General features: G+C 48.9%; 2 protein-coding genes across 6 annotated transcripts in view; one reads left to right on the top strand and one right to left on the bottom strand.

The window, feature by feature from the left end:
• The window catches only part of LOC106748259, a 94,152-nt gene that overhangs the window by 50,057 nt on the left and 21,661 nt on the right, over positions 1 to 22,434 (bottom strand). The gene's annotated exons all lie outside the window — the stretch shown is intronic.
• Positions 1 to 22,434, top strand: part of LOC106748257 (ras-related protein Rab-37-like) — a 163,803-nt gene that overhangs the window by 122,635 nt on the left and 18,734 nt on the right. Inside the window, exon 1 of one of the 5 annotated variants that reach the window (XM_014626607.1) lies at positions 11,386 to 11,543. The exons of the other annotated variants lie outside the window; for them this stretch is intronic. The gene's annotated coding sequence lies outside the window, so the exon portion shown is untranslated. Of the gene's footprint in view, positions 1 to 11,385; positions 11,544 to 22,434 lie in introns of those variants that run through there. 5 annotated transcript variants of the gene reach the window in all.

The following is a 22,434-nucleotide window of genomic DNA, read 5'->3' as shown; positions in this document are numbered from 1 at the left end:
ACGTTCCAATCTTCTCGATGTCGAACATTGCGCGTCGGTTGTACTAAGCTGTTCGCGCGTGTATCTTCATTCGCGTGTCCTCGACGTATTTGCGTCAGGCAGACTTTGTACTCAAACTTGCCGTCTTCTCCGTGGAAGTCGTAGCGATAAATCGCCGGGTAATTACAATCCGCCGGAGTAGCTGCCGAAAGTCGGGGCTGCTTTTTATCGGTCGATGTAGAGCACAGGGTCTCAGTTTCCGGAACTTTGGACATTCTCGGAAGATTTCCAGATAAAATGCCGCGCCCCTTCCACCCACGCTTGCCCTCTTCGAGGCCCCAACTTTCTCGGCTTCCGACTTAACGATGTTAATCTTGACTGATCGTTCTTTGCTCGGGCGAAGAACAAAGTTGCAATGGAAAAGCTCTTCTCGCGTCTCTCGAGGTCTTTAACGACCTCGTAATCCTCAGAAGAACAAATTCCAAATTTATTAGCGCTATAGTCGAGACCGCAGCTGAAAGTAATAAGGAACAGCTTGTGTATTTATTACTCTCCGGCCTTTCGAACAACGATAATAATTATCCGTACTTCGCTCGTTATCTAAATTAAATCGGTAAAAATTGCATCGAATTGAAAACATAAAAGAAGCGAATTAATAAGCGAGAATTTACATTACTCGCACACATACACAGCTGTGATACGTTAATTCTTGTTAAACGCAATTAATCAAACTTACAGAAATTACGGCGTTTTACGGCGAAATGCATAGACAAGTATCGATTATTACGCCTTTGTTCGAGCGGCCGAGAGAGTCGGGGAGGGTCTCTGAATTATTCTTCCTTTCATCATACGCGCTGCCGGTTCAGGATTTGACGGGACAGACGACGCGATTAAACCGGTAACGCCGAGGCGACTTCGGCAACGGTGTGTTTTTCCCGCGGTCTCGACGCGACTCTCCAATTTTGCGCGCCACCCTGTCGAGACCCGGATTCTTCCAATTTGCGGGCGGATTGTAATCGTAACCAATTCGGTCGCCGGTTAATTCCCGTTAACTCGAATCCCTGAGGTCGGGCGGATTCGCCGATTATTATTTCGCCGATCGCGCGCGCGCGCACTCGACGACAGGACGTGGTGGTCGCATAAACTGCGGTGAATCGCGAATTGGACCTTCGGCTTTTCCAGGTGGAAAGTGAATACATTACGACGCGCCCGGCGCGGTTAGCTTTCGGCTTGATAATTATTCAGAGCTTGCGAGCATCGCGAGATGAAGTTGCGGCCGTTTCGGGACTGAGCGCGCTTCGCAATTATTGCGCGCGCGGCCGCTGAAATTCGGCCGATGCGCATAATAAATTCGCGAGCTGCGTTGCGATGCGTTCCGACGTGGCGACGCGAATTTCGGACCGGCCGGCGGCGTTTAAAAGCCGGCCAGGTTGAGAAAGGTGCAAATGGAACGGAAAGTGCAGCCCGGCGCTTTTGTACAATCGATATTTGGCTGCTGTTTTAAATTTCGAGCGATAATCGGCGATTCGCCGATAAATTCGCTCGTAAAGTCACTCGCGAGCACCGTGTCGCCGATGAAATCTATTTGCGCGGCCCGAGCGCGAAATGTCTGCAATTTTATCGGGAGCGTATGCACACGTTATCGCGCTCGCAATTAATCAGAGCACGGTCGGCGAAACACCATCGGTAAAACTTAACACGGTGCACCCGCATCTCGCGATATTATCCCGCGTTTGTTTGTCTTTCTCGTTCAACTCGCATTTCGCCGGCCGGCGACGCTAATTAATGCGCATTTTCTCGATCGGATTCCGCGTACGACGGGGCGAGCAACGCGTTGAACACGCGATCGAAGCTCCGCCGTGGAGGGAAAAGGAAAGGGAGGGGGGTGGAGAGAAGTCGAAAATTCCGCTGAGGCCGAGCGTAATCGCTAACGGATCTACCGGTAATCGGCGTCCAATTAATTATCCGCACGGTGGCCCCGCGCGCACAAAAGACCGCCGAGAGAGGCGGATGTGTGCGAGGGATCCCGCCGTTGAAAACGACGGCCCCGGCGTACAGACCGACTGGACCAATTACCATTTCATTAGCGACTTAATTAGTCGGCCGGAATAGATGTAGTTGCGGCGTGACCGGCCGAACCGATGGAATCGTGGCATTCGCGCGGCCACCGTCGATCGACGAACCGATCGCTGCTTCGCGGAGCGAAAAAGATTCGTTGAATTGATGCGACGATGAGCAAACTGGGTGCTCTTCGATTTGTTGCACGATTTTAATTCGACACGCGATAAGTCGAGGATCCCCGGGACGTGATCGGACACGATGAACGATGATGAACGGCGATGGGGGGTGTCTTTGGCGCCAAGGGGAAAAATCGTTCTCAGATCGGCCGACGACAGTTCGAGGAGCGTCGTCGGCGTGTTACCGAACATATCTCGTATATACAGGATGGCACGCGCTAAATTGAACACCTGCGTCCTAAGCCCGGCCTGTCGGAGGATCTTCGATTTCCGTTACGCACCTGCGGGGGCTCGCGATAGTCGAGCTCTCAAGTTATCCGCGAAATTTCATCGTCCGGCGTTACCTCAGATCGCCGATCTCGAGCGATTCGCGGGCCGTAATTCGCTCCCGCCGGGCGGTAGAGAGCGAAAAGCGCTTGATTGATCAATTAGGCCGGATTACGCGCGAATGTCGCGCGCGAGCGCAATGTGAGAAGTCGGCGTTGCGTAAAAATCGCCGGCCGAGCGATCGCGCGTAACTCGCGAAATTCTAACGGATATCATGGGAGCGGCATCGGATTACCGCTGCGCCGAGCTACTTCTCCGGCAGCTATTAAATCGGGATTAACGTATCCCCCCGGCCGGAAAGAGCGGAAATTCTCTGCGTGATCGGCGGCCGCGCATAATTTCCACCCGTGACGGGTTGAAATGTTACGAGGAGACGCAACGCGCGGACCGTTTTTATCTCGTCGTACGTGCGCATATACGCACGCACGCACACACACGCAAGCATGTACACGTACGCGCGTATCACGAGGATGTAAAATCAGGATGAAACGCGGAAAAGAAGTCAACCTTGACGCGATTATCGGCTGGAACTTCCCGAGCGCATCTCTCTCTCTCTCTCTCTCCGTCACACCGATATACTCGGTGTTCCGTAAGAGCGGTAATGAGAAGCTCAGCGAAACTCGTGTACTTCGGCTACGTACGCAAATTCTGATGTTCGCGGTGTACACGGCGAATCGTCGCGCAATTTCAGAGCGAAGTAATTGCGTCTCACCCGGCGTCTTCCGCCTCGAATAAGTAACGCGACAATTGACAACCGCGCCCGCCCGAGCTCGGGTAGAGAGCAATTACCCTAATTGTTTCACCCAGAAGAAGTTCGGACTAATAACTACGTCTTGCAGTCATTATTATACATTAAACCCGAGAGAAAGAAAATTCTGAACTGTCGATGACACTGATGTCACAATACAATCTACTTATCGGTCGATTTCAGCGTCATCGATTTGGCGCCGTCTATGACAATTTAGCGAGAAACTTTATTCATCTTTTCACCCGGGCGATTCGCTCCGCCCGGGTTTCCCCTGCTTTTAAGAGGTGCTCCGGCAAGCATCGAAAATCGAGACGGATTTTTTTTTCGATCGACCCGATAAGTGACGCACACAGTTTTCGATTCATTCTTGAATTTTCGAAATTAGCCCCTCGGCATAATCGATATCTCCTAGATGAAGAATGCGGTAATTTCGGGAGCAAGAAAAACGACCGTCGGGCGTGCTCGCGGTTAACACCCTGTACACACACGCGGTTTCTCCCCTTTCGAGGGAAGGAGATCTCTTTCTTCTTCATTCCGCGCGCCGTTAGGAAATGACGGCCATCACGCGAGCCAGGCGTCGTTTGTCCGACACGCTTCATATAAGTACGAGAACGGGGAGCCGAGTGCGCGACACTCTGATTAAACGGGCCGGGATGAAAAACGCGCGGGTAACAGCGGGGAAAATGATGACGAAAATCACGAGAGTCCGCCGTCGCGCTCGACACACTTTAACATCGTGCATACAACGCGGCGAAGACAAACGGGTCCGCTTTAACAACCGAACTTCGTAGCCGGCGAACTCGCGGGATCGATGACGTTTCATTTCGAGCACAAAGCTCCGCTGGATCTACTTGCGCTCCGCTTGTGCGCGTTCCCGGAGATACGTCCCGCTCGGAAAACCTCTCGCTCGCATATGAACTTTGCGTATTACGCCCTTTATCCCGCTGGTCTGCGGGAGCGTTTTCGCAACGGTGAGAGGGAGAATCCCTGCGCGTCGCGCGGAGATATCGAGGCTTGGCGATGAATTAAATCGGGAAGAATTCTCAATCGTCGATTCCGCGATCTCCGTCAAGTCCCGTGTCCGCGTTGAACGAAGGATCTGGTGATAAACGCTGAAATCTGGTGAATATTCACCGGCCAAATATTGGATCGCTGCAAAGCGAATAGTTCAGTATTCCGTATACAGTATATACAGCACTGTATCTCCGTATATTGTATATCTAGTATGCGGAAGCGAAGCGTGTTCGGTTGCGATGAACAAATATCTGGCTGGCTGAATTTTCAGTACTTGGTGCGAAATCCTTCTTCCAACGCAGGGGGCTAATGTTTCCCTTCCCTGTTGCGTTTCCCCGCAACGTGAAACAGGGATCGCGCATTTTTCCCCGCGGTGACTTCGCCTCGACACGGCGTTAATTACCGCGCGCTTTTCCCTCGACACGAGCCTGCACTTGGAAGGGGGCGGGCCCCCCCTCCGCGATCGCGCGCCGCAGAGACCGCACTTCCTGGTTCTTTCTTCGGAGATGAAAGGGTTCCGACCGCTCCTTCCAGGCGTTGCGTTTCCAAAGGGGTGAGGGTGAGCATCTCCGAGAGCACGGTCGCCGACCTTGCCGTCCTCCTCTCGTCATCACCTATACGAGGGGCGTTTCAGGTCGAAGCCCGATCATTTTTCAGAGCTCTTCCTCGCCGCTCTGTCCCTTTGCTCGCAACCGTCACATCCCGCTGCGATCGCGAGAGGCCGAGGGTGAATAATCACGAACTCCTTGCCTCCTCCTTCGGCTTCGGTCCTCTCCGGAATTTATATAACCCACGCGATCGACGGTTATGAATTCATCGTTCGCCGTGAATTCGCGTTTTATCCGAAAAGGAGCCGACCCGAATGCGCAGATTTATCCGCGAGTTCCCGGGGTGGGGAGGCGAGGGAGGGCTCGTCGATTGACGACGAGGAAAAAATTACGCGTCGGAACACCGAAGGACGCGCCGACCGCAATATTCGCGTAACATTTATTACAAACTTTGACGACACGCGAAACTATTTATTGAATAAATAGCTGACGATGTTCGGGGATTTATTTTCCGACGAGTTGGTCCTTTGCCCCCCCCCCCTCTCTCTCTCTCTCTCTCACTCATGTTCCCGCGGTGAATATAAAAACTGCGTCATCCGCATTCTCTTCGGATGCTACGAGAATATTTTCGGTCGCACAAAGAGAAAGATATATATAGGGTGTATTTATTGGAAGATGAGTGTGCAACGCACAAAGCATCGCTATGTGGAAAATGGATGCACAGCACGCGTGCGCGGAACGATGCGGGCCGAATATTTTGTTCGTTCGAATTCAATCTGGGAATCGACTTATCCGATGCGCGTGGAAAGTGGCCGGAAGCGCTACTTCGTCTCGTTCCCTTTTACCCTCGACCTGTACCTCCGCACCCGAAAGTTCTCGGTATGTTACGTACACGTGCACCTCTCGTCTCATTTTACCCGATATGTTATCGTTAAGCTGGTAGAATATTTCAGTGTTTCGCGAAATGCACGGACACGATGATTCTCCCTCGTGGCTCATCCGGCTTGTAATATCGGATTGAAGTAATTCGTCCGTCGAATTATAAACGCAACAGCGGGGCGAGTAGAATCAAAGGCCACGAAGAGGGTTCGGTTACAGTCTGTCTCTCGATTAACCTTTTCAGGGATGAATTAATTGAAGCCGGTGGTAAATGATTTAATTTAAAAATGACATAAATATACGGCTATTATGGATCACCACAGAGGCGATCTGATCGATACCGCGTTCGTCCGGTGAGCGGTAACCGGAGTCATATGCATGTCAAACGGAATCCGATAGCTCTCGGCAATCGTAACGCCGATTAAGGCCTCGGAGGTGCGTTCCTAGTAGTGCAGACTGGTCTCGTTAGTCGAAATTAACTTTGCCCCGTGAAATAGAAGGAGGGAAGGAGGGAGGGAGTTTGAGAGAGAGAGAGAGAGAGAGAGAGAGGTGGTGTTTCAAAGCGACGGCTTCGTGTTTCAACTTATCACACAGCGGGCCGCCTCGACAAAAGCGAAATCCGAGCTAAATTCCCGTGATGCAGCCGAACGCGCCTCTTTATACACGCGCACACACACACACACACACACATACCCACCAGAATTCCCTCGCGATATACAGCTCGATTCTACGCAACACAGGCAGCCTCGACATTGATACCCGTGACGCGCGCGCGCGGATTATGAAATACCCAATTTTCACCTCGTCGCGTTCGGCCCCATTGTGACACGCGAAGTATCGGCGTTTGCGGATGCACCGCGGTGCAAATCCGCGTTATCGGGCAATACGCGGCGAATCTGAAAGCCCCTCTCGCCGGCGCGTGCGAGGAACGTCGGGTAGGAGCGGGGGGAGGTAGACGTTGTTGCGTTTGTTTGGAGAGTAAACACGCTTCAACTGGATCGAGGTCGAGCGCTTACTTGGTGCGCTCTTGGCCCGGTAATTATTGCATTAATCATCCGGCCGGGGAACGGCGACACGTGTTCCACCTAATTGTCGGCACGCGCTTGTCAGACGCGCTCGGCCCATTAAGCCGTGGGCGCTGCTCCAACTCACGGTGGGTGAAGATCCGCTCCTCCGGCTCTCGGACATCGTCGTCGTCGGCGCGTCACGCTCGGCGTTTATGAACGGACGCGTCTCCCATCGCATCCATCACGCACGACAATGGGGGACACTCGGGAGTGACCCGCGGGTGTGATCGTCCCTCCGGTCTTCGCGGGTGTCTGAGACAGGCATATCGCGAGACGCGACTCCTCGAGCGGGATTTACCTCGGTAACGGACGACCCGGCGATCGTTTTGCCGGGCAAGGAGGCTCCTGCGTTGTCCCGCGCGAAGTTTCAACGCAGTTTCTTCCGCGTATTAATGTCGGCCAATCGCATCTCGTCGAGCTCTCTCTCTCTCTCTGTCTCTCCGCCAAAGTTACGCCAGTTTACCATATAAATTGCGAGCTTTCTTTGTCATCTTTATATACGTCAAACCCGAGCGGTATTTCGCTTCGTAGGCGGTAACCTATTTTCGCGAAGAGAGATAAGCCGATGCTAAAGCGCCAAAGCGGCAGAGCCTCGCAAATTCGTTCCCTGCCATTCTGGAAATAATATTGTTCCGCGAGACATAATACCACTTTTTCCACGACAAAAAAAATACAACTACAGAGTGCAAGTTAATTTGTAAAAGCGAGCGAAGTGACGGGTTATTGGCTGTGGTAATAAGTCGAGCGAGTTGTCGGGAACAATTGCAGTCGGCCACGGCTATTGTGAGAGCTGAAGCCGGGTGGTTGCCTCGACACCGAGCTAGGAAATCGACCTTTACTCGCCGTGTGGCGCGAACAATGAGCAATAAAGACGATAAGAGTTAATTTCAACGGCCGGTCGCGGTGCTTCGCCGCTCGTGCTTCGCTATTCAGCAACGCGCGCGACGCGGCGGTCGAAGTGGAAAAAGTTGCGCACGGACGCAACGGCACGCACCGTTCGCATCAGTCGCGGAAAACGCACGTGTACGTGCGTACACACACTCCCATGGTGTCTCGTTCGCGCGCTTGTGTGTGTGTGTGCGTGCGAAAGAAAGCGAGACGGAGCGGATCGACGACACAACGGGACATCGTTAAAACCTGCTTTCGCTCAAGTAGGACTTTTATCGTAATTAACGCGCGTAGCTGACGGCGTGCGACGCTTTCACGCTCGTCACGCTTTTATTTCAGCCCCGTACACGGGAAAGATGCTGTTGCATCGATAGGATTCTCCGACAGCATCGTAGTCGGAGTAAATCTTGATTTAATAGCCGTGTTATTAGAACTAATATACTATAACGTTGCTTTAAAACTCAAGTATTAATATTAATATTACATAACGACATCGTTAATGATGTCGTTATTAAATGAGGATTCGCTGCAATTATGACGCCGGTTGATCAAGTCTACTGATTGAACAGCACTTTTTCAGCGTGATGTATCTGACTTAATTTGATAATTATGGGTTCAGATTTGTCACCGCGATTGTTGTTTTAGGATAAATTGTCATTTTCGCATTCGATGGGAAACGTAGTGACGCGAGATTTACTTTCGGGCTTTGGCGGTGAACTTACAATTTTCTAAGGGCAGTGATTGCACATCGGTAAAAAATGTTGAATTGAAAACGAAACACGAGGAATATGTTGAAAACTGCACAAATGTATGTTAAATTAACATATTCGCTTTGTTAACATATTTTTATACTTTTTAACATATTTACGCTTGTTCAAATAATTGTTTTGAAAATCTCAGCGGACCGTTGTTAACATGAAATCTTTCACCGCGTGCGTTCTCTTTTCACACGAGGAATTATCTCTCTTTTCATGACGATTATTTAAACTTTTTCGTTTGCGATTCTCCCTTTAAATCCTCTTTATTCGATGCGTCGTACCCGCATAACAAAAAATTGGCCGCTGTAATGAACGATAATCCTTGCGCGCGGACGGGTAAATAAATGTACCGGCGATTTGAATATTTATTCCGTGCGCGCGCGCGCGCGCGGGGCGCGAGAAAACATTGTGATTAATCGGATTCAATCAATATCGATGAAATTGATTCATGGCTACGGTACCGGCGTGTTCGATTATCGATTGAATAAATCCGGGTATTCGCTCCGAATATTTCATATTCGCGAGCGCACTTTTTTTTTTTTTAAAGAGGATACAAACATTTATCGCAATATGCGACGCGGTAATGCGCGCATCCTATTTTGTAATTCGTGGGATGCGTTCGCAGCATCAAACTACGAAGGGGGCGACGTGCGTATCCGCGGAAATAAATGTCAGATTTAAACCACTGTGTCACCGTGTGTGCGTGCGTGCGTGCGCAAGCTCGTTCGCTCTACATTATTTCCCCGTCTGTCTTTCTAATTATCCCATAAATCAAGGAGGATTATACTATGTAAAATTTATGAAACGTCATGGCATCAACTCGTCCGTTCGAGTTAGTTTGGACTGACGTGTATTAAACGTAACTCGCATTTTATATCAAACACATCCGTCGCACACTGTGGGAGGGCTTCAGGTCTGTCATTAGGGGAAATACGTTATTTATACGCAGGAAAAAGTGCTGGAATCGAGCAAACGTAATCATCTGTTTTTCAACTTCTCCGATCAAATAATATTCTTATCGATTTAAGCATGCTTTAATAGCTCGCGGTAAATACTTGCTTGAACGCGGTTAATATCTTCATTTGTAAATGAGTTACTGCAAGTCTAAAATGGTCCCACATTTAAGAGAGCAATTTATTCTCTTTTACTATATAATATTAATTACGTAATACTTCTTCATTGGAAAAACCTAGTGATTTGGAATTTCGATTTTTCCGTCCAGTGAATATCTCCTAAAATTAAATTCCGATATTCTCATATGAGTTGAATACCCGTAGCAATTATTTTAACAACGCGTACAAGTAAATGTCTACTTATGCGAAGGAAATATGATATTTTTTACGGCGAATTACATCCCTATATTTCTAGTTAATATTCAACGACGAATATTGGAACGATCGTTTTACTTGGAGCAAGTAAATATTAATTGAACGGTAGCAACCTTCGGTATATTTTTCCAATTCTATGTCCACTTGATTGACGCGCTGGAATAATATGGCGTTACACAAAGATAAAAGACCACACAAGTATACATGATACTTAGATAATCCAAGATATTACGCTGAATGTCCCAGGGCCACTTTGTCTCGTCGCACTCTCGAGTTGTTCGAACTAATTTCCAACGAGAATACACACACACACACGCACACACCTTGCACATACTCCTGGTGATTAACAACAATAGCGCGTGAGACCTTTCTCGTCTATCTACCCGACGATTTCTACCGATAATTATTCGCGTGCGGTCCGCGGACAGCGGCGACTCGACGCGTACAGGCACCCTCGAGCGATCGTTTCCAGCCTCATTATCAATTTCCCCGGCCCTTCGCTCCTTCGTTCGCGGTTTCAATGTTAATCGTCAGCGATCGCCAAACCGGCAGGATTCTCGTTCGTTCGCGAGAGAAAGAGAGAGATAGAAAGTTATTTATTATACGCTCTGGGATTGATTCTTCGAAAGCGCTTTAAGAATTATTCTCTGTAAATAATATATTTTGTAATCGTAAAACGGATGTTAAGAAAATTAAATAAGGTAAAAAAAAAATGAAAACCAATGCGAAAAGAAAGACAGATTGAGCCTGATCAATAGCGAGGTGAGGGCTCATAGCAGTTTTTTTCTAGAGAGAGATTAGTCTAACATAACTCTAAGAGCTTCTAAGTCAAAAACTAAAATAGTTAAGTATTTCGAGTGTTGCCGCCTCCTAAATGTTGTATAAATGTTGTGTGCTCGGGAAAATATGCGTAGAAACGTACGAGCGTAAATGCGAGGAAAGGAAGGATAGGGAGCAGACGAGCGAGCGCTACACTAAGCAATATCGCTAAATATCGCTAGTAGTGGTGAGCGGTGTAAATCTTAATCTTAGTCGTCCGCTGATATTCCTTGCGCAACGGATAATTGTTGGAAGATGGTTCCAACGATTTATTGCAGTTACTCTGAACAAGTTCTTGGGAGGGGGGAGCACGAGAGAGAGAGAGAGAGAGCAGAGCGCCGTGAGAAAAAAAGTGTCGTCCAGAAGTGGTCGGGGGAGGTGCGACGGAGAGGGAGAGCACTTGAGCAACGCGTCGCTGCGGCGTCCGGCAAACGCGTCCTGCGACCGACACATTTTCCATGCCGATGCACTTACCCTCGCGCAACCCCCGTGCCCGCCGCCGCCGCTGCACCCTACATCCGACCTACCCCTCCCCGTCTACATCTCCCCACCCCGTACGCCTCTCTCCTGCTACCATCTACTTCCTTTCGTCCGTCACTCCACCCTACCCTTCGTTCGCCCTCAGCAAGACCGCCTGCTTCTGGAAATAGTCGCTACAAAGCGATACCCCGTGCATATCGTGCCGACGCGATTGTTAAGCCGCTCTCGTCTCGTCCGCAGGCTGCCGCCGAGTCGCGAGAGATCAAGGGGCTGAGGGTGGAGGAGAGGAGGGAGGGAGGAAAGTAGCCGGGGGGAGGACAGTAGTAGTCGTGTCTTTTAGCCGCGAAAATGACGACTCTTCGCGACGGGGAAAGTGCGTGCGCGCCGCGGGTGCCGGCGGCTCGCCCCTCCCGGCGGCCTGCCGTGGCATTTTCGTGAGATTTTCGCCAGTGAAACTCGAGGATATATACGGTAAACTCATTAACGGGTCGCCGCCACTGCCTCAAAGGCCGGCCGACGGGATATTTTCGTTGCGAGATTACACGCGGTATCGAGTTGTACGCGATAATAGCTTATTAGCTCTCTCTCTTTCTCTCTCTCTCTCGCTCGCTCGCTTTCGCCGCGATCCTCCGTGCGTATTCGCGTACTCGCTTACATGCGTGAAACTCTATCCTCAGCTCTCGCTTCCCGTCCATCGTCCGCCCGTAATCGGCTCTCCGTGGAGAGGAGAGTGTATCCCGATATCATAGAGAAACGCCCCCGAAATGAGGCTTTTTTTGGTCCCGCGGCCCTGCAAAATGTGAACGATGATAAGGATAAACATCTCACGGTCTCTCTGTGGATTTCCAGCAGTTTCCACGTGACGCTCGATTGTCTCGTCAGCTAACGCGTGTCCGATTTCACGAGGAACGAGATGCGATCTGATGTGAAGCTCCGTGCGAGAGTAAATCGTCCGCGAAAATACGACGGTGCGATGGTTTTACGTTTTACACTCAACTCCTGTTTAACTCTGAGAGTAACATCCGCGACCATTGACGGGCTGAAGTAACATTATAGATCTCTCAGACGTACGTCGCGAGGAAAATTGTAAAAATTGTGGTTTTTCGATCTGTATTTTTTGGCCTTTTGTGAATTATTAAGTTTATTACGCAGTGATCACATGCATCCAAACTTTTTTTTTTCTTAGCAATAGAGGAATAATAGCGGGGCACAACGTTTCGCACAAAAAATGAAACAGGGGGGTTAAGCGAATGAAAACGCCTGTAGGCCTCGTAGGCCTAACATGTTACCGTCGGTCTCGAGAGATAAAAAAACGAAAGACAAAAGAACACGTTACTCTCGTATTTGTCGAAACAATCGGGAACACCCTTTGCTCGCACGCGAACAATCACGGACGGTATTGAGTGACGGAGTGAAATGTCGAGGCCGGTCGAAAAGTGAATGACAGTCGTCACGGGAGAGAGACTCGATCACGGCGTTGGCCGCGGAAAATTGGCAAGTGAAAAATGATTCTCTGCATACCTTGTTAGAAACACACATACGCACACACACGTGGGTAACCTGTAACGGCGGCGCCCGGCTGGACGAGAGAGAGAGAGAGAGAGAGAGAGAAAGAGGGGGAGAGAGTGGGAGAAAGCGGTGCGTTACGTGCCGGCGATTGAATTTCACAACGGCCGGCAGTTTGGCCTGGGGTGCGTATTACGACGGCCGAGTGTGTAGCGTCTTATTCATACGTTATTCGCGTGCGATGCGTATCGATACGCCGATAATCAGCCCGTACTGGACTGCGCTCGCTCCACCGCCCGCCGTGTCGGACATGCGCTCGTTAATCGCCGGGATAGATAAGCGAGGAACGAAGGGAGACGCGCCGAGAAGGTGTTCTTAGCCCTTAACCGGGCGGCTCTTTTTCCCCGAGCCGAGTAAACGCGCGCGACGTCTGCGCTATCAATTATCTAATAATAATCCTCGGCGAATAAGAGGGATTCGCACGTGCCGGGGGTCGAAACAAACAGTAAGCACCACGTTGATAACGCACAAAGCTATGGGATTGACCGCATTTCGGGCTGGGCTGCTAAAAATATTGAGAACTGTATGAGATGCAAGTACTGGTTTAGGACAAATCGGGATCCGGGGGACTCAAAAGACCTAAAATCAGAATTTTCTGACTAGCCGTTTCCCCCGGAAAATAGTCGGGACCTCTTGAATGACACCTGGCGTACACCCGGTGAATCGTAAAATCATAACGGGAATCATTATTTTTGACGATTTGAACTTTTGGCAGCGACACCTCATCATTGTTCTCTCAATTTTTTATTTGTCACTATTTTTAATTAAAAAGTTGAAGCAGTGAATTGAAAAAGTATGCTTTGCAAAGTTATTTTCCACCCCCACCTACCCCCGATGGGTGCCGGTTGGGTGAAATTATTTTCCGAAAGGCAAAAGTCCAAACTGTATTTCAGCAACGAGATCTCGGCCAGAATCTACCTTTATCGTAGACAAAAAAATTGCCGAAGATAAGTAAACGGCCGCATACATTATCGGTAGTGGCGGCACGTGCCGCCAGAAGGGGACCGTTGATGAACCGCGAGCGGAATCAAAACGTGCAACCCCCGCGCAACGGAAGGCTGTTTGCGCCGTTAATTTTCCGTACCCCCGCACGCGGCGACCGACGCGGTAAGTCGGGCTCGGCACCAGACGACGATAATCAGGACGGTGATAAAGGGCGGGGGTTTATCTCGCCTCAGGGCGAACGGATAAAAGCGCGTTTGCCCCGCCGGAGGTGAGGAAGGGTTCGCGCGGATGATAATCGCGCCGAGAGTTACGTACTACACGGGTGATCCTCCGATAAAGTCTCGGGCTTTACGATGAAGAACGCCCGGTGGTGGTGGCGATGGTGGCGGTGGTGCGGCAGGAGTGCGTCTAATCCAACGATGTCAAAGAACTCGGTCGTGCCGGTAATCGATAGTCGAGCGGGACGTCGTCGATCGGACGATGATCGGCGAGCCGCGAAACGTAACCGGAAGATAAATTCCCATTCGATATCGCGCGCGATGAAGACGGGCCGCGCCGACGGGTTTAGTCGCCGAACAACGCGGCGCCGCGTTATGTATAACGGAGGGGATAATTACTCCGGTGGTTCTAAGCAAACGTCTTACTTGGATTAACTAAATGTTACTTGAATTTAGCCTTTTTTTGTTTTTTGTTACATTCAAGTAATACACATATTCACTTGATCCGAGTAAAAATTTGCCCAGAACTATCGGAGTAATTTATATTGTATTTACTTTGCGTGTAGCACATTTTCAGTGTATTTATGCGGGAATAACAATAATAAAGGTCTTATTTAAAACGGACGAGAGCAGTCCCTAATTGGCGAACACACGGAGCCACGCAAAATGGACGCGCTTTAGTCAGTAGCCGGCGTTAGTTGTCTGCAGTTGGCATTTTTCGGAAAATGTGTTTCGGTGCGCACCAGGATGACACCTGTCGTCCGCGCGATCACCGTAGGATTAACACGACCGTCGTTGCAAGCCCGAGTCTCAGTTAAATAAATAAGCAGTCAATTGCGAGGAAACGCGCGCGCCATTTTTTGACACGGGCGGGAGTCTCGTTTCGTTCCATATTTCAAATCGTTTTTTCGCTCACTCGTAAACAGGAAGCGTCGTAGTGGTCCACCCCCCTCGCCGATTCCCAATTCTGCTGTGCAGTTCGCTCAACGAATTAGCGTTTAATTCCAATTAGCGTCAGCTCAAGCGCGCACGCTGTTGTGCGCCCGCGACACTTCGTTCTTTCGCCTTTCTCTCTCTCTCTCTCTCTCTCTGTCCCTCCCGAGAATTTCGCAATTTGCACGGCGAAGCTTTTACAGGAATCGCCCGTTTAATTCGATTTGTTTGCCGCTCCGAGCCACGCGAGAGTCCCGGAGCGGCAGTCGCGTTTGTTTGCGCGCCAGTTTCCGGATCAAACTTTAGCATCTGCCGGCGGAATCGCGACCGGGCCCGTTCTCGCTCGCTGTCGAGCCCCGTGACCTTTCCCTCGCTTCCTCGCCTCCTTTTTTTCGTCTCCGGTCTTGCTTCGCGATGACGACGGCACGATGAAATTGCGCGCGGCGATTTGTCTTGCATTAGCCTACTTTTTCGCGTAAGGCAATCCTCTCTCTCTCTTCATTGATCGCCGCGGTATTATCCGGCTCGCGTGTATCCGCTCGCGCGAATTCGCGCGGGTAATTAAATATTTCGCCGGGGGAGGCGAGAGGGGAGGACGGTGAACGGTAATCCCGAGGATTGTTTTGACAATTAAGCACGGAACACGCGTTGTTGTTGTTGTCGTTGTTGTTCTTGGTAGTTTAATTATTTTTTAATTGTTTTCCCTCTTTTCTTTTTTTTTTCGATTAATTATTTTTCCGCCCGTACGCGCCGTGCGTAACAATACTGCGAATACTGCAACCAATCAAGCTCGAGTTATTTTATATTCCTCTTACTGCTGGCTCATGCTCTCTGCCTCCCCTCTCTCTCTCTCTCTCTCTCTTTCTCTCTCCCGGTTCACTCTATATCTCTCTCTCGCTCGATCTTCCAGCAGCGGTACAGTAGCGTTGTTATTACTGTTCTATATTCTCTCATTCGTTCGTAATCGTACAGCGCGCACCTGCATTCGATATGAATACCGGCCGTACACCCTTTTTTTTCTTTTTTTCGCCGTATCCGTCGCTACGCGAAGGATGGGAGCGTGCGCGTTCGCACTTAAAATTTCATTGTTCGATTATAATGCACGGAAAATTCAGAAAAATTCGAAACTTAAAATATAATTTTTAAATTTACTTCGAATATACAACGCGCGAAAAATATGTCAGGCAAGCCAAAGAGTCATTAGTATACAATCATTTTTTCATCAGTCATCAGTCATTTCGAATCAGTGAATTATTATTTAAAAAAAAATCAACCAAATCGAATATCCGTAAAATTACTTCTTTTTTTCTAATTCGGCGAGAAGCAGAACGGGATCGTTCTGGGATCGTTAGGCGATCTCGCGCAGCTCTGACTAATTAACGGTTAAAAAGGCATAAATTCAGTCCCTGAGAGACCGAACAAGAGAGAGAGAGAGAGAGAGAGAGGAAAACGCGCGGTGCATCCGGTCGCGTCGGTTTTACCGCGTGGCGTGAGACTGCGAACTGCAACACGTGACAATACGTGCAACGTGTGCGTCGTGCACGTTCCGCAAGTGCACACTGCGGTTGTCTCCTACGGCACACAGTTGCAGCGGTGTGCAAACGACGACGACGGCGGCGGCCAGCTGCGCATAAACGTTTCCGTGAACAAGCTCGCACTCAGAGACAGGCAGCACTTGTTCAAACGTGTCACACGTGGAACAAGTGATAAAAGCACGTGGCGTCATTCACGGCGCGCGGCCACTGGCGTCATTACGCCTCCGGGATGGCGATAAATTTTAACGCGTCTCTCTGTACGTAACGGGCGAAATTTCATTCCGTAGCAAGGACACGCTCCATCGTCACCGCGCCGCTACTGCCGTGAGAAAGTCTTCTTTACGCGACGTCTATACATCATGAGAAAAGTGAGAATTAAGGAAGAATTTGAGGAAGCACTTCGGAGAGGGGTGCTCTGATAAGGAGACTTTTTCTCTCTGTAGAAAGAGAGGAAAAGAGTGTGTCCTTGAACAAAACTCTCGCGAACGAATTCTGCGCAATATGATCATGGAAGTATTAAGATGACTTATGTTTTATCATTAATATGATTATATTCCGAGGGTGAACGAGAGTAAATTAATTTTAATCCTTCAGAAAGCGGTAGAATAGCGATAGGACTTCGCGACCGAGGATATATTTTCTAATTAAAACCGAACTTTGATAAATTAGTCCCGATTATAAATATGCAAATTAAGCACCATGATTTACGGGGTTGTGTCAAATATTATTTTAACGACAAAATCATGAAGAGATCGGGTTTAATTGATTTAGGTAGTCGGTCCGTGAGAATACTGTTAGAAAGGTTAATATAATACGAAGAAGCTCGAAAAGTCTGTGCTAAATGTTGAAAAACATGATTTAGCAGATACAGCAGATTTATCATGACAGTTTTGACACTCCACAGCGGGAGAATATCAATCAAACTTGCGAAAACTCGAAAGAAGTAATCGTTTCCCCGCACTTTGACGTATTTTACATATCAATTATTGGAAAACTAAATGGTCAATTTTCATAGTTTTCGTACCTGTGATACGTGTAAATAGTGTTAACTTTGGCTTGAATTATCTCAACTTCGGTATGGTCAATTTTGCGTGTATGTAGATCGTGTTTCGATTAAATATGCTGTTAAAATCCGGAAAGATTTCTAAGAAAATTAATTTTTACCAAATACATCAACGGCAGACGTGGGGCGGATTTACGGAAGGATGGGTTGTACGAACCCATGATAAAAATTGCAGCGGCAGTTCGCGCGAGTGAATGTTGCAGCGACTTCCTGTAAGATTTCGCAGATTCGGTGGTGAGCGTTTACCATGTCGGTCTCGCTGAAAGTAGCACTTGTTTATTATGTACGATGCGCATTCGCGGTCGTGAGTGCCCTTACGAGGAATTATATCCGAGATTATTCTCAGACGGTATTCCCCGCGAAGTTCCCGAGGTTCCCGAGAAGGGGACTCTCTGCACATCCCCAGCATCGCCATCGCTCGTTTATCACCTCTGCCTTCCGCGCGAACGGCACTTTTCAACTTCTTTCCCCTCCCAGCGAATCCACAGACGCGCCCGTCTGTCGACTTCGCCGCTCCTCGTCGTGGCGAAGATGTGACCCGTTACATTATTCCGGATCCTAAAAGTTCCGACGAAAAGCGGATGGAGATATTAGAATATGCTATGAGCGCAACGTTTTCGTGATGAATGTTTGTCGCGTCTCGAAGGCTTACCGGAAGCACCTGCATGTGGAAGAGTAAAAGTATACGATATTTTCAATGATAAATTCGCGGGAAAGAGGAAGGAAAAGGCATTTCTCTCCCTTTTACCTACTAAAAGTTCAATCTTTTCTTATTACCTTCTTTTACATTGTAATAATAAATAACGTATAGTTAGTGCCTTCTTTGAGGCAAGGAAAATCTTTCTTTTTTTTTTTTTTTCAGAAAATAACTCTTCCAAAGTGAAAACAAAGCACGAAGGAAAGGAAGCGATAGTATAACCCGATTCGTAAGATCAGATGAAATCTCTCTGTCGGGATATTCACTTCCACATGTCAGGGTTTACTAAAACCCGCAGGTGCGCACCACGTGGCGAAATTTCACCGGGCACGCGGAGGATTCACGAGACTCTCTATTGAAATCTGCTTCGTCCTCGCGGGGGAATTTTGCGAGACGACAAGTCTGACTCGCCGAGTTCGCACGCCGTTCGTTCGTAACGAGGAAGTTACATGATCCGGATCGAGCCGCATTATTACGACGGTGGTGCGAGGCCAACTCCCAGTTCCAGTAGCATAGATCTTCTTCACGATCGTACCAATTACTTTTCATTTACGTATAGCGGTAACGGTGGAGACGGAGAGAGCGAAGGAGTACCTACGTACGTACAGCAGACTCCGTTAATGCCAGTTCTTAGGCTTAGTGCTAACGTCGAAAATCTTACAATCGGGAGCGCTATTTGTGCATCCGGACTGTTGATAATTCGATGATTCAGCGACGATTCTCCGAGGCAGCAGCCATGATGCAGAAATATTCGAAAATAACGCGCCTAATTGGAAATGTTCAACGTTTACCATGCCTGGAGAATGGCACGGCATTAATGAAGTCTGCTGTACAAGGCGCGTACGTGCGCGCGATGAGCGCGTCGGCTCATAAATTGCGAGCAATTTTCGCAGTCGTGCGCGCAGCAAAAAAACAGCGGCCTCGTAAAAATCATACCTGCGTTTATCAAGCTCGGCTTGTGATGCTTGCGCAATTAGGTTGTTTGCACTGAGCCCGGTCGATCGGAGGCGGGGAGGGGGGCGTCATTTTTTTTCTTCTCTCTTCTTCCCCGCCCCATTGTCCATCTTCCCTCATTCTAATGCCCTTCGCTCCTCCCCCCGCCTTTTCCATCCGGTTTTTATGCACCCCGGGGATTCGATCGCCCTGCCTGCGGAAAGATATCTTCTTCTTCTCCTCTTTCCCCCCCCCCCTTTTCTCTTCGCATTTCTTCGTCCTCTTCTTCTTCGTGGCAGTGCGGCGCGAGTCGGTCGATGCGATCATCCTCGTTTAATCGTCCTGGATCCTTTCGATCGCTTTCGCGGGGTTCTCCCTCTTTCTCCGACTCCGGCTCTCCGAACGGCGAGTTCTCGTCGACCTTAACGAGTTTTTCCCATTCGGACGGCGGGCGACTTTGCTTCCTTTCTCACGGTCCGCCGGTCAGCCCTCTCGCCGGCGATATTCTGTCCGATGAACTCTCTCTCTTTCTCGCGTGCGCGCGCGCGGCTCGAGCGGAAAGTCGGGTCGCTTCATTGTTCCGATCGTCGGCCGCTCGCTCGTAAAAAAGAACCGCTCCGTTTGTTCGACCGCAGCTCGTCCAGAAGCATTTTTCGCGAGAACACCCGCTTAGAAAGGTCGGACCATTTCGGACCGAGTTTGTCATTTAGCGCCGATACAGCGACGAGAAACGCGGCAGCGTCGTCGCCCGACTGCCTTGGGTCACCAGCGAACGATGCTCGTTCATTTCCACGACGCCCCTCGGGGGATTCGTCGGCGACTCATTCCCGACGATATTTCCTCTTGTTCATTATCACGTCCATTGACCCGTTGAAATTTTCCCCGATTTTCCCCACATACACGTTTGAAGAGCTGTACCGAAGAAAAGTGTGTCGAAGATTCTTTTTTTTTTTTTTTCAAACTTGATTCTTCATGAATGCATAGTCAAATGTTAAAAGGCAGAAGAGTCACAGTTTACTCTGGGATCTGGTCGATCTTCTTCCTCTTACAGTCTTTCAGATATCGAGTTTAGAAAATCGCACAATCGGTCGATGTGACCTTGTTTGCGGTGCGAGCGACTCTTCAGAAGTGTGCGAGGAGTCAAATGACTCACTAGACATCAATCTCTAGTTTACCAGACCTAGTTTTTACACCCCTGTGGGATTTAACCCTTATCGGACGCTAGCTTTTTACGCGTGATTCTCACTAGGTTGTAGCTGGTTTCGGTAAATATGCGAAAAATTTTCAGTATTATAAGAATAACATTTTTGTTAGAAATTATTTATTTTTTGAAGGAATATTACAAATATATGAGTTTCAAATAATTATTTATAAGTCTTTAATGTATGATATTTTTTGAAACAATCTCCAACATGAAGGAATTGTTTTCTGTTGCACGTTTCACAGAAGTATACCGTTGTTTTTCTTCCTCCAGGCAACTTACGATTAGAACATACTAAACAGTCATTATGTTTTCCTTTAGCATCAAGTTGGAGGATATGTAGTTTTCCATCTAATCTCTCCTCATTGTCTGTTGTTGATGGCGTTCCATATCGCGCAATTTCACCTTCACGTAAATTCCCAATTAGTGACATCACTAATTTCCGAATAAACTTTATATGAGACATTGGTTTACTGTTGTTATGTTTACAATCAGCTTTATACAGAATATAAGCATTCAAGGAGGATACTACAAGGAGTTTCGACAGGTTCGGACTTGTCACCTCCTACGTACGACGTACGACCGCAGCGACGAAGTATTGTTGTCACGCGAGAGGTGACTTACGACCGATAAGGGTTAATTCCTTCTTTCCCGTGTACAACTACAGTCATAAGAACGAGTTCCGAGAGTTAGAAAACCGGGTCTCATAATTCAATTTCAGTTTTATCGTGTGGCCGGCTAATTTTTAACTTTTTGGAGCAGCAGATTTTTCTTTTTACGTGTTGTTATGAAATCTCCGCGTTCGGGTCGGGGTCAAAGGCCGCGAGAACGAGAGTTAAAAAAGGGATTTCATACGGAACGGAGAGAAAACGCTTCTGCACGCGCGGTAGAATCAGCCGGTGGTGCGTTCAAACATCGTAATATTGTCCCGGGGAAGCAAAAGGAGAACGTGGTGGAATGCGTGAATGCGCTGCGCGCGGTAGCAGCTATAATATATATACGACCCGCCGGTCGAGCCAGCAGCATTTTATCCCGGCACGAAATTAAGTACCACCCTTGTGCCTTTACAGCTGCCCCTTTGCAACCCTTAAATTGCTGGATTAAAGTCAACTTATTGCCGGTCTCTGCGTCGGTCAACGCGTTGGTGCTCCCCGCTGTTACGCGCAGATCGCAAACCCGATCGTACGTATCCGATAAGCTGTGCGCTCGGAGAAACTCGCGCGGATTTTTCCCCCCCTCCGGCGAAAATCCCCCCAGCGGGAGGGAGTTTGCGATCGTGTATCGTGGGTACGAAAATGCCGCGGTTATTAGCCTGTGTGCTTTCTCTTCCTCCGTCGCGGGGAAACCGGGGGGGGGGGGTGCGTTCCGTTAGAATGCGACGTTCAGCCTTCAATTCATCTCTTAATTTTACACTTCCGATAAAATTTCGAACTCTTGTTTCTCTCCTTCCCTTATCCTTTTTTATAAGAAATGAGATCGCGAGCGGAGATGAGTGAGGAGGACGAGAATAGATTCGTAAGATCGGCTGATCCATTTACGGAACGTAGGAGAGTTAGTTACAGAGTTACTAATCTCGTAATTAAAAGGAATATTTCCGACACGTCTAACGGAACGTACCTTTGCTCTTATCGAATCACGAGATCGAGAAGAGCGCGCGATTCACAACTTGAGACTCGAACCGTCGCGCCGCTCGGCGATAGTCGCGGTCTTTTCACTCGTGGAAGCCGTGCGTGCCGGATTCGTTATCGTTCTAGAAGGAGAGATCGCGAGGTTAGCGGAAAAAAACGTGGGCCCGACCGCGAAGAGCGCGGCGGCGAGCGCGATGAAGACGCGGGCAAAAAGAGGCGAGATCGAGAATCACGGAAAGTTCGTGAGAGAACCAGTTCTCTCGCGGAACGGCTCGAATAAGTGAGCATTGCGAAGCGGTCCAATATCCGTCGCATCACGATGATTAAGTGCGATAATTGCGCCACGCGCGCGACTTTATGCGGCGGCCGATTTCGAATTTCCAGAGCCACGCTTAATTAGCAACAGGCTAAGTTCCAGGCTTTTCCTCCGGGAGCTTTCTCACGCGAGAAGGTTGCTTCGCACTTTTTCCGATGAGTATCACAACGCATCTCGCGTCCAGTAGGGAAGTGCATTTGCCAGCAATCACTGAAAAGTAAATTCCATATTTCCATAAATCCATAATTCTACATCGAATTAGCTCGAGGATCAACGGGAGATTGACAGGTGATCTTAATCTGATCTAAATGCGATCTAATCTCTCAA

Source organism: Dinoponera quadriceps, unplaced genomic scaffold (genome assembly GCF_001313825.1).
Source record: "Dinoponera quadriceps isolate SergipeBrazil2010 unplaced genomic scaffold, ASM131382v1 scaffold2600, whole genome shotgun sequence".
NCBI classification, from domain to species: Eukaryota; Metazoa; Arthropoda; class Insecta; order Hymenoptera; family Formicidae; genus Dinoponera; species Dinoponera quadriceps.
Note: the sequence above shows the minus strand (reverse complement) of the source record. Positions and strands in the feature narration are given on the sequence as shown.